General features: G+C 38.1%; 1 pseudogene; it reads right to left on the bottom strand.

Moving 5' to 3' along the window:
• Positions 1-237: 237 nt before the first annotated feature.
• Positions 238-13,580, bottom strand: part of LOC116894775 — a 55,721-nt pseudogene continuing 42,378 nt past the window's right edge.

Raw genomic sequence — 13,580 nt, 5'->3', positions numbered from 1 at the left:
TATTATTCTAATTATTTAATTTTTCCACCCCACCCCTACTTTATTTAAAGTGAAAATTTTATTTTCAAGAAAAGAAAGAACTCTGTTCAGTATCCAGTCAAAGACAGCCCAATGGTTGTGGACTGCCACCAATGCTGCATGGAGGAATGGCAACAGACACTGAATTTTGTTTCCATCTATGGTTGTAGGTACACATGAACATTTTTAGGACAGGTTTTTTTTGAAACTCTGAGTTAGTTAAGCACACCAGAAAACTGATCTTTGACAGGACTTCATTGGTGTCTGTGAGTTCCTGCTCTCATAGAGGCCACTAAGTAATAAACCTTTCCTGTTGCCAATAATCAGTCTCTCCGGTCTTCCAAACACTTCATTTACTGAAGAGACAGTACTTAATCCCAAACCCAAAGCCCTTCTTTCTGTCCTCCAAAGGCATAAACAAATGACAAATCAGGAAAGCTTGACGAAAAGAGAACTCCCATTTTAATGTCTCTAGAATAACTGAGACTTGGCCTATCCCCTAACATATCCCAGACCTTCACAAATTTGTCTGTGGACAGTCACAAGGCAGCCTGTGATCTGACTGCTCAGATCAAGGCCAGAAATTTCATAGTTGTGTGCATTAAGTGTAAAAATCGGCTTCTCTGAACGTATATCCAGATCATATACAAAACCATCGTCTATACTTGCCAAGAATTGACATGGTGAAAAATGGTTCTAGGTCACTTATTTGATCTGCCCACTGAAGTGCCATAGGAGGTAATTCTGGATGTGTTCGATGCAGTCATACAGAGACACCTATTTGTCATAGAATCCAGAAATCAGAGTCTGAGATTCAAATGGATGAAACTGCAGAGTCTGAAACTTGTCTGTATGTGCAGTAAACTTGGCTGCTGACTTCCCTACAGAAAGATCCCACACCTAAATGACAGAGGTCACGTTTCCCACTGCAATGTAATTTACAAGAGAAGAATCTGGCCTGGGATAAAAATTCAGTCATTCCATACTCAGAGGATATGCAGATAGGAGTATGTCGTGGTGGACATAGAAGGACTCTTCTTCTTAATTGTAACGTATACCTCTAAATTGCACTGCTCTTGTTCGGCACAGCCACAAATGATGAGGTTGTCAGTCCACTTAATCAAGTAATCTTCATGCTCACACTGCTCTGTGTCTTTCATAGTGACATATGGATCCTGATCATTGCGACCATAGACCATAAGACCCAACGGAGATTCTCGAATGATCTCAGCATCTGGGTTGTCCTCTTCATCATAATTATGCAGGTTGTCCTCAGCAAGCTCACCATTATCTAGTGTAAGGTCATCTTGTGGATTCCCATCCTCCAGGGGCTCTCTAAGCTGTGCTTGGGTCCGTCACTCTGCATGCCATCTCCTGAAGGACTGCCTGCCTCTGCTTCCTCACTTCCATCTTCTTGTAATTTCCCATTTTTTTCAGCCATGAGACGTTTCATTTCCTCTTTGCTTAAACTCTATCTTGTCTGACCTCTCTTTGGCCACCCTGTTGGGCGGGGGGGAGCCCAGTCCATGCAGGTCACTTGATGGCTGCTGTTCATGATTTTTGGTTTGAACCCAGCACAAGCTGGGGATAGGGTCACTAGAAGAGACTATGAGTTCAGCTATGGGTAACAGTGCGCAGGTGCAGGCGCCTGCTTGGCATCATTCTCAGGAAGGAAGGGGAAGGGGCGGGGCAATTATGTTATAATTTCGCTGTGCTTGATAAGCCCTGGAAAACTTATCACTTATTTACTTATAAACAAACAATATAATTTACTTTCAATAAAAATATGTTGTATAGCAGTGGAGAATTCTGTAGAGGATTTACTGCTAATGCTCCTCTCTCTCTTGCCCACAAGCCTTTCCTCTCTGTGGCCAGCTGAGAGGGAGGCTTGGAGCAATTTACTTTAATTGATCCAGGTAAAAAGAATCAAGTTCACAAAACAAAACTTTTATATAAGCAAATATGCACAGAAACAAACACATTCATACACACATTCATATAAACATACTCATACATACCCTCATACATTCTTGTTAACCTACATACTTATACACATCTATACTTGTATATACATATACATAAATACATACATATGAACACATATATATACATATATATATATATATGAATATTTATTGGATGTAGAAAAAGCCTCCACTAGCTCCATTAAGCAAGTACCAGAACAAAAAGAATTTTCTTATTCTGGATAAAAAATGCACTTCAAGCTTTACTGCATACAGAAAAAAAAAGCTTCTAGTTTTCACTGAGTATGAAAAAAACCTATCCTTATAAGTGAGAAGAAACCCGATTAAAAGAAATCGTATCTCGGCAAAACGGCAACAAACAGATAGGGAAAAGATCTTTAACAAGCCTTCAACTGATAAAGGGCTCATATCCAAAATATACAAAGAACTCAAGAAGTTAGACCACAGGGAGACAAATAACCCTATTAAAAAATGGGGTTCAGAGGTAAACAAAGAATTCACAGCTGAGGAATGCCGAATGGCTGAGAAACACCTAAAGAAATGTTCAACATCTTTAGTCATAAGGGAAATGCAAGTCAAAACAACCCTGAGATTTTACCTCACAGCAGTCAGAAAGGCTCAAATCAAAAACTCAGGTAACAGCAGATTCTGGTGAGGATGTATAGAGAGAGGAACACTCCTCCATTGTTGGTGGGATTGCAGACTGGTACAACCATTCTGGAAATCAGTCTGGAGGTTCCTCAGAAAATTGGACATTGAACTACCTGAGGACTCAGCTATACCTCTCTTGGACATATACCAAAAGATGCTCCAAAATATAACAAAGACACATGCTCCACCATGTTTATATAGCAGCCTTATTTATAATAGCCAGAAGCTGGAAATAACCCAGATGCCCTTCAACAGAGGAATGGATACAGAAAATGTGGTACATCTACACAATGGAATACTACTTTGCTATAAAAATGACTTTATGAAAATCATAGGCAAATGGATGGAACTGGATAATATCATCCTGAGGGAGGTAATCCAATCACAGAAAAACACACATGGTATGCACTCATTGATAAGTGGATATTAGTCCAAATGCTCAAATTACCCTAGATGCATAGAACACGTGAAACTCAAGAAGGATGACCAAAATGCGAACGCTTCACTCCTTCTTTAACAGGGGAACAAGAATACCCTGGGGAGGGAATAGGGAGGCAAAGTTTAGAACAGGGGCAGAAGGAACACCCATTCAGAGCCTGCCCCACATGTGGCCCATACATATACAGCAACCAAACTAGATAAGATGGATGAAGGAAAGAAGTGCAGGCTGACAGGACCGGATGTAGATCTCTCCTGAGAGACACAAACAGAATACAGCAAATACAGAGGTGAATGCCAGCAGCAAACCACTGAACTGAGAACAGGATCCCCGTTGAAGGAATCAGAGAAAGGACTGGAAGAGCTTGAAGGGGCTCGAGACCCCATATGAACAACAATGCCAAGCAACCAGAGCTTCCAGGGACTAAGCCACTACCCAAAGACTATACATGGACTGACCCTGGGCTCCAACAACATAGGTAGCAATGAATAGCCTAGTAAGGGCACCAGTGGAAGGGGAAGCCCTTGGTCCTGCCAAGACTGAACCCCCAGTGAACAGGATTGTTGGGAGAAGGCAGTAAGGGGAGGAGGATGGGGAAGGGAACACCCATATAGAAGGGGAGGAGGGAGGGTTAGGGGGATGTTTGCTTGGAAACAGGGAAAGGTAATAACAATTGAAATGTAAATAAGAAGTAACCAATTTAATAAAGATGGAGAAAAGAAAAAAAAGATGCAGAAAAAAATTCTTTCTCATGGTTAAAAAAAAAAAAAACCTACCTACTGTTATGAAAATAACCTGTCCCATGGCAAGGAGAAGTCTGCCTGCTGCTTTCTGCTCTCTCTAGAGCTTCTTCTGCTCTTCTCCCTGTGCTCTATTCTGCCTTAGGTCTCTCTCCTCAGCTTTATTTTTTTCTGGTAGATTCTGCTGTCTCTCTAGTTCTTTTGCTTCTACTCTCTGTCTCTTTTCTTCACAGTCTGCATCCTTAATGTCATCCTTCCTAGTTTTTTTGTACTCTTTTAGTATACATCACATAGACATGGTATTCTAAATATTGCCCCCTCAAATGTTCAAAACAAGTTCAAAAAACTTCATATTATAAATCGAAGAAGAAGTAACAAGCAAGATGTTAACATGTGTTTCCATTAAGATTAGTTATCTAAATAATCAGTCATTATCTGCCACTGCAGGTTCTACAGGTTCATTTAAAATTGAAAGTTCTAATTTTAGGTTAGCACATTTCTGTCAGGAGGCATGTCATCTGCCTAATATCTTATTAGTATTGAAGCTTTGTAAATCCAGTCAACATTTTATCTTTTGTCCTTGCACCTACAAAAAAATCATTTGTTTCTTATTATGACCTTTAGTAGCCTAGTTTTACAGCCTAAGGAATGCATTCCTTTTGTAAATCTGTCTTGCTTTCTATCTTAGAGCAAATAGCCTATGACATGTGAAGACTTACAGAGTCCTAATTATAATTTTTATATTACAGAGAGCTCTAATTGCAGCCCTTTTAGTAAAGTGTTTAATAATTACTGGTAAAAATTAAAATTCCTATAGCATTATCATAAAAGAATAAAGTAGTCATCTATTTCTCTATATTGCATCACTATAAAACATTGCATTGTTGAGCTGTATAATATCTGCCCAATAGTGTTGGCTAATGCTTGGAGATTGTTATATTAATTTAATAATGGCAGGAAAGATATTTCAATAGCAAGAATCAACCCTGAGATGCAGTGTCTCAGGCTTTGCCTTCAAGAGGTCATTCATCACAGTCTATTATGAATTGTCTCAGGAAAGTTACCTGCTAGCCTTTAGTCTAAATGGCATCTGACAGTGAGTCTTTTGAAACCTCAAACCACTCTCCAATAACACATCTTGCCTAACACAGCCGTACCTTTTAATACTTAACAAACATGTCTACATATGAAAACCACTCTCGTTGTAACCACTACCATACCATACTTGGTGGCAGTTATTTTGCTTTTAAGGAAATCACATCTAGTGGTTCACTTTGAGTTTCAGACTTTGAATTTGTTTTTAAAATTAGGAACCATTTGAAATTGGAGCCTGGATATATATTACATGCATAAGTAGGTTGTTATGACTTTTAAATGACATGATTATAAAGTTGTCAATGGACATAAATTTGTTGAATAGTATTGCTTATCAACTTGGCAGAATCTAGAGTCACTTAAATGGTAAGCCTTTTACATAGCAGCCTCTTCATGCTGACACAGAGTAAACACTTCTCCAGACATTAGTTTTTGAGTATGCATTTCCATCATGATCATTTTCAATTTACCTACCTATTTTTACAAATTGATTTGCATGTACAAGATGAAACCTTCAGTAGGAATGGTCGGTCATGCTTTCTAGGGACCTTTCCTCCTCTCCTAACACAGATGCCAAGGTTAGTCTCTCACAACATTAATTTCTTTATAAATTTAAAGATATATTGTAATTTAATTGTCCTTAAAAGAAAATTAAATTTATTTTGATCAACTTTCTTTGTTGCTGTTCACAAGCTTTTTCTATTTTGTGACTACAGCTTCTTCTCCATATCACAGTCTACCTAAATACAACAAATAGTAAGTAAAAACAAAAACACAACTGGACATTTTCCCTATATTCAAATCTTCTGCACCAATGAGAGTGATCTATTAACTTTAACTTTAAATTCATTCAATTTCTAAGAACAAGGCCACAAAGGACCTGAACTTTCTGAACAAACATTATATGAATATATTCTTATTTTATTTCCTTATTTAGACTGTGTTCCTTCCTATGACCTCTGAGACCTGGATTCTGTGCTATCTAATTTTCCTCATTATTCTTATTATTCCTTAGCTTCTCCCAGAATGACATGCTTAAATTTTCTTATACCATTCAGGAGCTTTTCTAAATTCAATTTCAAGACTTTCCCACAGACTTCCTCACCTATCTGTTCCTGAGGACTAAGAACTGCAGGTTCAAGTTAACCCTAGCAACAGACGTTCATTTAAGTAGGCATTTTCTGTATCAGTTATTTTTTCTCATTTCTGTGATGAAACACATAACAAAGGGAAAACAAGGAAAGAAAGCTTTACATGGACTTAAAATTTAAAAGAATGCAGTCAAATATTGGTTGCAAAATCTTAGGGAAGCTGCTTATCTTGTACCCATTGCCAGGATGCAGAGAATGATGACTATTACAGCTTAGTTCCATTTATCATTTCACACAGTCTCAGTCTCAGCCTTGATATACTATGTTCCTATTTAGTATAAGTTTTCCCACCACATTTAACCTACTCTAGAAAAATTCTCAGTAGCATGCCCAGGGCTTTGTTTCCTCAGTCACATTTAAATCTCATCAATTTGAAAATCAATGGTAAGTATTGTAAAAATTTTTCCTTTCTTAAATTGCTTTTCATCTGGCATTTTCCCCAAGAGTAATTAGAAAGTAACTAATATGTGCATTATCATCGATAGCAATAAATAAAACTGAACATGAGCCAAAGGTTATAAAGCAGTGATCATTGACTATATGAAAGCTGTGCTTCCAACCCAAGATACTTGGGAGGCTGAAGCAGGTCTATCAGAAGCTCAGGTCTTTCCTCAGTAACAGACTGAAAAGACCAGCTTGGATAGCATCCAAATTATTTTTTTAATTTTTGTTTGTTTGTTTAGTTGGTTGTTTTATATAATTATTTATCTACATCCCAATCGCTGCTCTCCTTTGGGTCCCCCTTCACAGTCACCCTGCCCTTATTCTCCCTTCCCCTTCACCTGTAGGAAGGAGAGGCCTCCTTCATTTCACTCCAAACTCATTTATCAGGTCTATGACAGATTAGGCACATTTTTCTCCCACTAAGTCCAGACAAGGCAGTCCTGTTGGAGAATGGATGGAAACCACAGTCAGGCCACAGGTTTATAGAGAAGCTCCCCTCCATTTTTTGGGGGGAACACATGGAGAATGAGCTGTACTTCACTTCTGCTACCTATGTGCCAGGTGCCTCATTCCAGTCCTTATGTGTTCTTTGATTGATGAATCTCTTAGAGTACCCAGAGTTCCAGGATAGTTGACTTTGTTCGTTCTCCTGTGGGGTTCCTAGGTCCTTGAAGGCTTTCAATCCTTCCTCCAACTCTTCCATAAGAATCCCTGATCTCCCTACAATGTTAGGCTGCTCTGCACTTTTTTGAGTCAGCTTTTGGGTAGAGGCTTTCAGAAGACAGTTATACTATTCAACTATTGAACAGAAGGATATCATGAATTTATAGGCATATGGTTGGAATTAAAAGACGTTAATCTGAGTGAGATAACACAACCCAAAAGGACATACGTGGTATGTACTCCATGATAATTGGTTATTAAGCATTAAGCACAGAATACCATAATACACCACACAGACAAAGAATTTAAACAAGAAAAAGGTTCAAGCAAGGATGCTTGAATCAACAGAGAAACAAAATAGTCATAGGAAGAAGAGGGAGGGAAGTTAATGATTGGGAGAGGGGAACAAGAGGGGAATGAAGGGCACATTTTCTCCCATTAAGTCCAGACAAGGCAGTCCTGTTGGAGAATGGATGGATACCACAGTCAGACCACAGGTTTATAGAGAGGCTCCCCTCCAATTTTGGGGGGACACATGGAGAATGAACTGTACTTCACTTCTGCTACCTATGTGCCAGTGGCCTCATCCCAGGTGTACAGTGTATGGAGAGACAGGAGAGAGTCACAGAGTGCCAGGAGAATGAATAGAAATCCACAGCTATACATGGACTGACCCTGGACTCTGACCTCATAGGTAGCAATGAATATCCTAGTAAGAGCACCAGTGGAAGGGGAAGCCCTGAGTCCTGCTAAGACTGACCCCCACAGTGAACTAGCCTGGGGGGGGGAGGGCGGAAATGGGGGGAGGGGGGGGAGGGGAACACCCATAAGGAAGGGGGGGAGGGAAGGGGATGTTTGCCCGGAAACCGGGAAAGGGAATAACACTCGAAATGTACATAAGAAATACTCAAGTTAATAAAAAAAAAAAAAAAAAAAAAGAGAAAAAAAAGAATTTTATGTTACAGTTCCTTAGAAAATAATAATAATAAAGTCACAGAAAAGGCAAAAAAAAAAAAAAAAAAAAAAGAGAAATCCACAGCTGCTAGGGTGATGGTGGAGGGTGTGGGAGAGGGGAATTATTAGAAAGTTTCAGGAAGGGGAATAGCAATCGAAATGTAAATAAGAATACTCAAGTTAATAAAAATGGAAAAAAAGAAAGTTTCAGAAACCCGAGACAGGATAGGTTGCTAGGGTCAATTCAGGTGACTCCCTCCAAGATGCCTAACAGAAGAGACATGTAACCCGAAGAAGCCAACTACTATAGCCAGAAAGGACCCCCAATGGATATGTAAGCCATCAACTCTTAGAAAATTTTCAACCCAAAATTTGTCTTGTGTCTAAAACAAATGCAGGGACAAAGTTGGAACTGAGACTGAAAGAATGGCCAACCAATAACTGACCCAACTTGAAACCCATCCCATGGGTAAGGGCCAATCCCTGACATTACTAATAATACCATCTTATGGCTACAAACGGGAGACATAACTGTCCTATTTAAAATTTAAAAAGAATAAAATTGTAGATATATTGTTCAGCTGTGGGGCACCTGCCCAACAGTTAGGATGTTTTCATCTTCATTACAAAACAAACAGGCAGACAACAAAGAATGAGCTAATAAAAATGAAAGAGATGATTAAACATTGGCATGCAGTAAATTTGACGATATTGTGTAGTGGTAATTAGGTCAAATAATGAAAATATATATAAGACTCCCCTTTTCCCTCCTCATCTCTTCTCAAGATTCTGGAAGTAACAAAAAAACTATGTGTTAACAGATCATTGTATGTTTGTGGTGTACTAGGAAAGCTGACACAACTAAACAGTGATTTTTGCTCACCGATGCATCACTAAGCAATGACCTAAATTAGGAAGCCCTTGTTGCAACTAATTAGATACATAACATTAAAGAAAGCCAAATCTGAGATACTAAGCAGAAATCAGAAAATGTTTCCTTAATCTTTTCTAAAACAATACTTCGTTTGCTTAAGTATGACTTATCATATTTTGAATGGAAAGTATTATCACAAGACACATCAGTAACAAATTTTGAAATATATATTCTTATAAATTGTTGGGAACAATTCCTTTCAGATCATAAAAAAGTACAAAAGAGCATGATTCCTTGAGTCTTTTTCAAAAGACCTTGGCATTACTTGTCCCTTGTATCTCTTTCTTCTTCTGCACTGCCATTCCTTCTTCATTGTCACCTCTGTCTCAGTCCCGCAGAAAGGAGCGACACCAGGAGGTTCTTCTCAAAGAAGTTTATTCAGGAACCTTTCTTTCTGCATGCAAACAGCAATCTCTCTTTTCTTCCCTTCCTCCTCCCAGCCCCCGAGCACACTCCCTTATATCCTCCCTCAACTCTGCCTCCTCAGTCCAGACTATGTAGTCTCAGTTCATAGGTCCACGTCACATGGCCTGATCTTGCGTCAAGGTGCGCCTGCACAGCTCTCACAATGGACGTGGCTAGTTTCAGGTGTGTGAGGAAGTCAGATGCTAGTCATGAGACTTAGCTGCAGTCCTGGGCACAATCTTGGGACTGCCACCACACCCGCTCCCCACATCCTTTGTGACTGTATAGCTCAGAATGGCTCCCTACACTTCATCCACAGATCTAAAACCTTCTCCATCAGGTTCCTCAGAAAATTGGACATTGAACTACCTGAGGACCCAGCTATATCTGTCTTGGGCATATACCCAAAAGATGCCCAAACATATAGCAAAGACACATGCTCCACTATGTTAATAGCAGCCTTATTTATAATAGCCAGAAGCTGGAAAGAACCCAGATTCGCTTCAACACAGGAATGGATACAGAAAATGTGGTACATCTACACAATGGAATATTACTCAGCTATCAAAAACAATGACTTTATGAAGTTCATAGGCAAATGGATGGAACTGGAAAATATCATCCTGATTGAGATAACCCAGTCACAGAAAAAAAAAAAAAACACATGGTATGCACTCATTGATAAGTGGCTATTAGCCCAAATGCTCGAATTACCCTAGATGCACAGAACACATGAAACTCAAGAAGGATGACCAAAATGCAAATGACTCACTCCTTCTTTAAAAGGGGAACAAGAACACCCTTGGCAGGGAATAGGGAGGCAAAGTTTAAAACAGAGACAGAAGGAACACCCATTCAGAGCCTGCCCCACATGTGTCCCATACATATACAGCCACCCAATTAGATAAAATGGATGAAGCAAAGAAGTGCAGGCTGACAGGAACCGGATGTAGATCTCTCCCGAGAGACACAGCCAGAATACAGCAAATACATAGGCGAATGCCAGCAACAAACCACTGAACTGAGAACAGGACCCCAGATGAAGGAATCAGAGAAAGGACTGGAAGAGCTTGAAGGGGCTCGAGACCCCATATGAATGACAATGCCAAGCAACCAGAGTTTCCAGGGACTAAGCCACTACCCAAAGACTATACATGGACTAACCCTGGGCTCTAACTGCATAGGTAGCAATGAATAGCCTAGTAAGGGCACCAGTGGAAGGGGAAGCCCATGGTCCTGCCAAGACTGAACCCCCAGTGAACGTGATTGTTGGGGGAAGGGCGGTAATGGGGGGAGGATGGGGAGGGGAACACCCATACAGAATGGGAGGGGGAGGAGTTAGGGGGATGTTGGCCCAGAAACCGGGAAGGGGAATAACAATCGAAATGTAAATAAGAAATACTCAAGTTAATAAAGATTAAAAAAATTAAAAAAATAAACCTTCTCCATCACTTCATTTCATCTTTCATATCTCTTTTAGTTTTGAAGTATTCTTCTAACCCAAACTCCTTTACTTATATCCCCTTTTATACTTTTCTTCCATATGTGGTTACTCTGTATTGTATACCTTTAACTGAGGAATTATTGCTGAGAAAAACATGCAAAGTTTGTCTTTCTGGGCCCTTCTTGGTTGTCCAATGGAGAGTGATCATCCATGAAATCATACACATACTACCAAGAAAAAGAAACTCAGGAATTGTATATATGTGTATAAATATGTGTGTATGTGTTTTTCAGTCATATATATTACATAATATTATATTATATTATTTTAAAATGTATTATATTTGTAATATTTTTAAATGTATTATATATGTAATACATATATATATATATATATATATATAATATAATCTCAAATTGAGATAGGTAACCATGGGAGAATGAATGGGAGATTACAGAGGGATATTAGATTGGAAAAGCTAAAGGAAGAAAAGGAATGGGATAAAATGATGGAATTTTATTTTAATTAAAATATTTTGAAAAAAATCCTCTGTATTCTTTTTTTCTTCTTCTAAAAGAGTAGTAAATATACAGTTATTCTTGGTACATAATAAAATTCACAGTGTTTCTTGTCGAAAGCCACAGTGGAAACCCAAACAGTAGGAATGTATAATTGCTATTGTGATTGAAGTTCATAGTTAATTTAATGTTATTATATATTAAAATGAGTAAACATTAGAATATCATCTATTATATGAACATATAATGAATAGTCAATGAATATATGAAGAATATGATAATCAATATGTTTTGTAACATTGTTATTTTTATGATCAATAAAGGAAGAAACTTTTATTGCTAATATAGCAACTTATTTTTACTAATAGTTATCTCCTATGACATTTATTTTTATAGTAGTTTATAATTAAGTAAAGTACACAATGGTCCTCCCTTCTCCCTGGGGATATTGGCCACTGACTCACAAAGACAAAGAGTTTAATACTGCCCAGGAGTACAGTGGAGATTATAACACTCTGGGATCAGCTTTAGGGAGACAGACCAAATCAAGGTTTATATATTTTGGGGAATGGGTAGGAATATCCTTGGTTGGCAAATACTAAGGTACTGAGATACCTTAATAGCATAGGGAGGGATTTCAGGTATTTCAGGTGATTGCTGAACAGGTCTTTATTGGGAGAAGAAAGCTGAACCTGTAATTTCACTAAGGCATGTGACATTCCACAGGTAAAGTGTGGGAGGGGCAGTTTGAGATTCCCAGACAAGTTTAAAGAAGGAGAAGCTCTAATGAAAAAGGGACTCTATAATTTTGTACTGAGCTAGGGTTTTTCCATGTAATATCAGACTTTAACCTTGGCAATGAGGTTTCCCAACAGTACATAATTTTCTATTAAAGTACACTCTCATAAAATTTTAACTCAGTGTACATTTTAAAATATTATTCATATTACATATATCCTGCTATTATCTGCAGACAAAATATGATAAATTGGGCTTTATTCAGGAGGAAATAAACACAAAATAAGGAAGGTAAATGTAATATCAAAGCTGTTCAAAAAGCCATAAAGTTTAACAGTATAAACATCTTCCTTAAGCATTCATTTACTCTACTTAAGTCTGTGTGTAAAGATAAACATATACTATTAAAGAAGAACATTTCTCATCTAGGATGGTAATTCTTTCAAGAGTCTAAAACAATTCAACAAAATAAAATGGCAGCATCAGGCATGTGGAGTTCTCCTATGAATAGTTATTCATGATTATTAAAAAGACTACCAGAACCTTACAACCTATTGCTATTACCCTTGGTTCCCAAACAATAGAGGTGGAAGATAAGTTACTAGTACTGAATACACCATGAATTTCAGACACAAAGTCCCTGAGCTGTAAGTTACTGAATTCTACTCTGTAGAGATTGCATTCATGGTATCTGAAGGCATTATGCAAGCTTCTGAAGGAGAGAAATGACTAGCATTCCTTCTCAGGTATGCTGCCTGTGAAGAACTGTAATAACCAACATGCTATGATACGCCTAATAGTTCAGTAGTGTCACAATATTCTAGTGGTAAGCAATAGCTCTCTTATTGTACCTAAGACCCACTCAATAAAAATTAATCCATTCTCAGTATTCACAACATAGCCAGTGATCCAGGACTAGTAGCATATATTTTATTAAGCCAATATAACCCCTAATTGTATTCAAACTAATTGTCCTTATTCCCTTATATATATGTAGTCATCACACTTCATGTAAGAAACAGAAAGAAAACATTATAGAAAAAAAAAGAAAAACTAACTAATTAAACTTACAGTTGTGGAATCCACTTGCAATGCATGAGTCTACAAATCAACTACATCAACTGAAGCTCAGAATCAATGTGGAAGAGGAAGAAGAAAGATTGCGAGAGCCAGAAGGTGATGGAGTTTGTTATGAGATGTGTTTTTCTTTCAATATCAGAGCTTTCTTTAGAGACTAGACTCACCTTCGTGTTATAGAAAGGCAAGCAGAAATAATATACCCTTTGAGCCACTGTACTTTTCTCAGTTGGATAACAATTTTGGGGAAGATGCGTAAGTAGAATTTTTCTGTCAATCACAAACACTAGCAGATAACTAATCCATATACAATATTGAAAATTT

Source organism: Rattus rattus, chromosome 1, assembly GCF_011064425.1.
Source record: "Rattus rattus isolate New Zealand chromosome 1, Rrattus_CSIRO_v1, whole genome shotgun sequence".
In the NCBI taxonomy this organism is placed as follows: domain Eukaryota; kingdom Metazoa; phylum Chordata; class Mammalia; order Rodentia; family Muridae; genus Rattus; species Rattus rattus.
The sequence above is the reverse complement of the archived record's forward strand: the minus strand, read 5'-3'. Positions and strand labels throughout refer to the sequence as shown.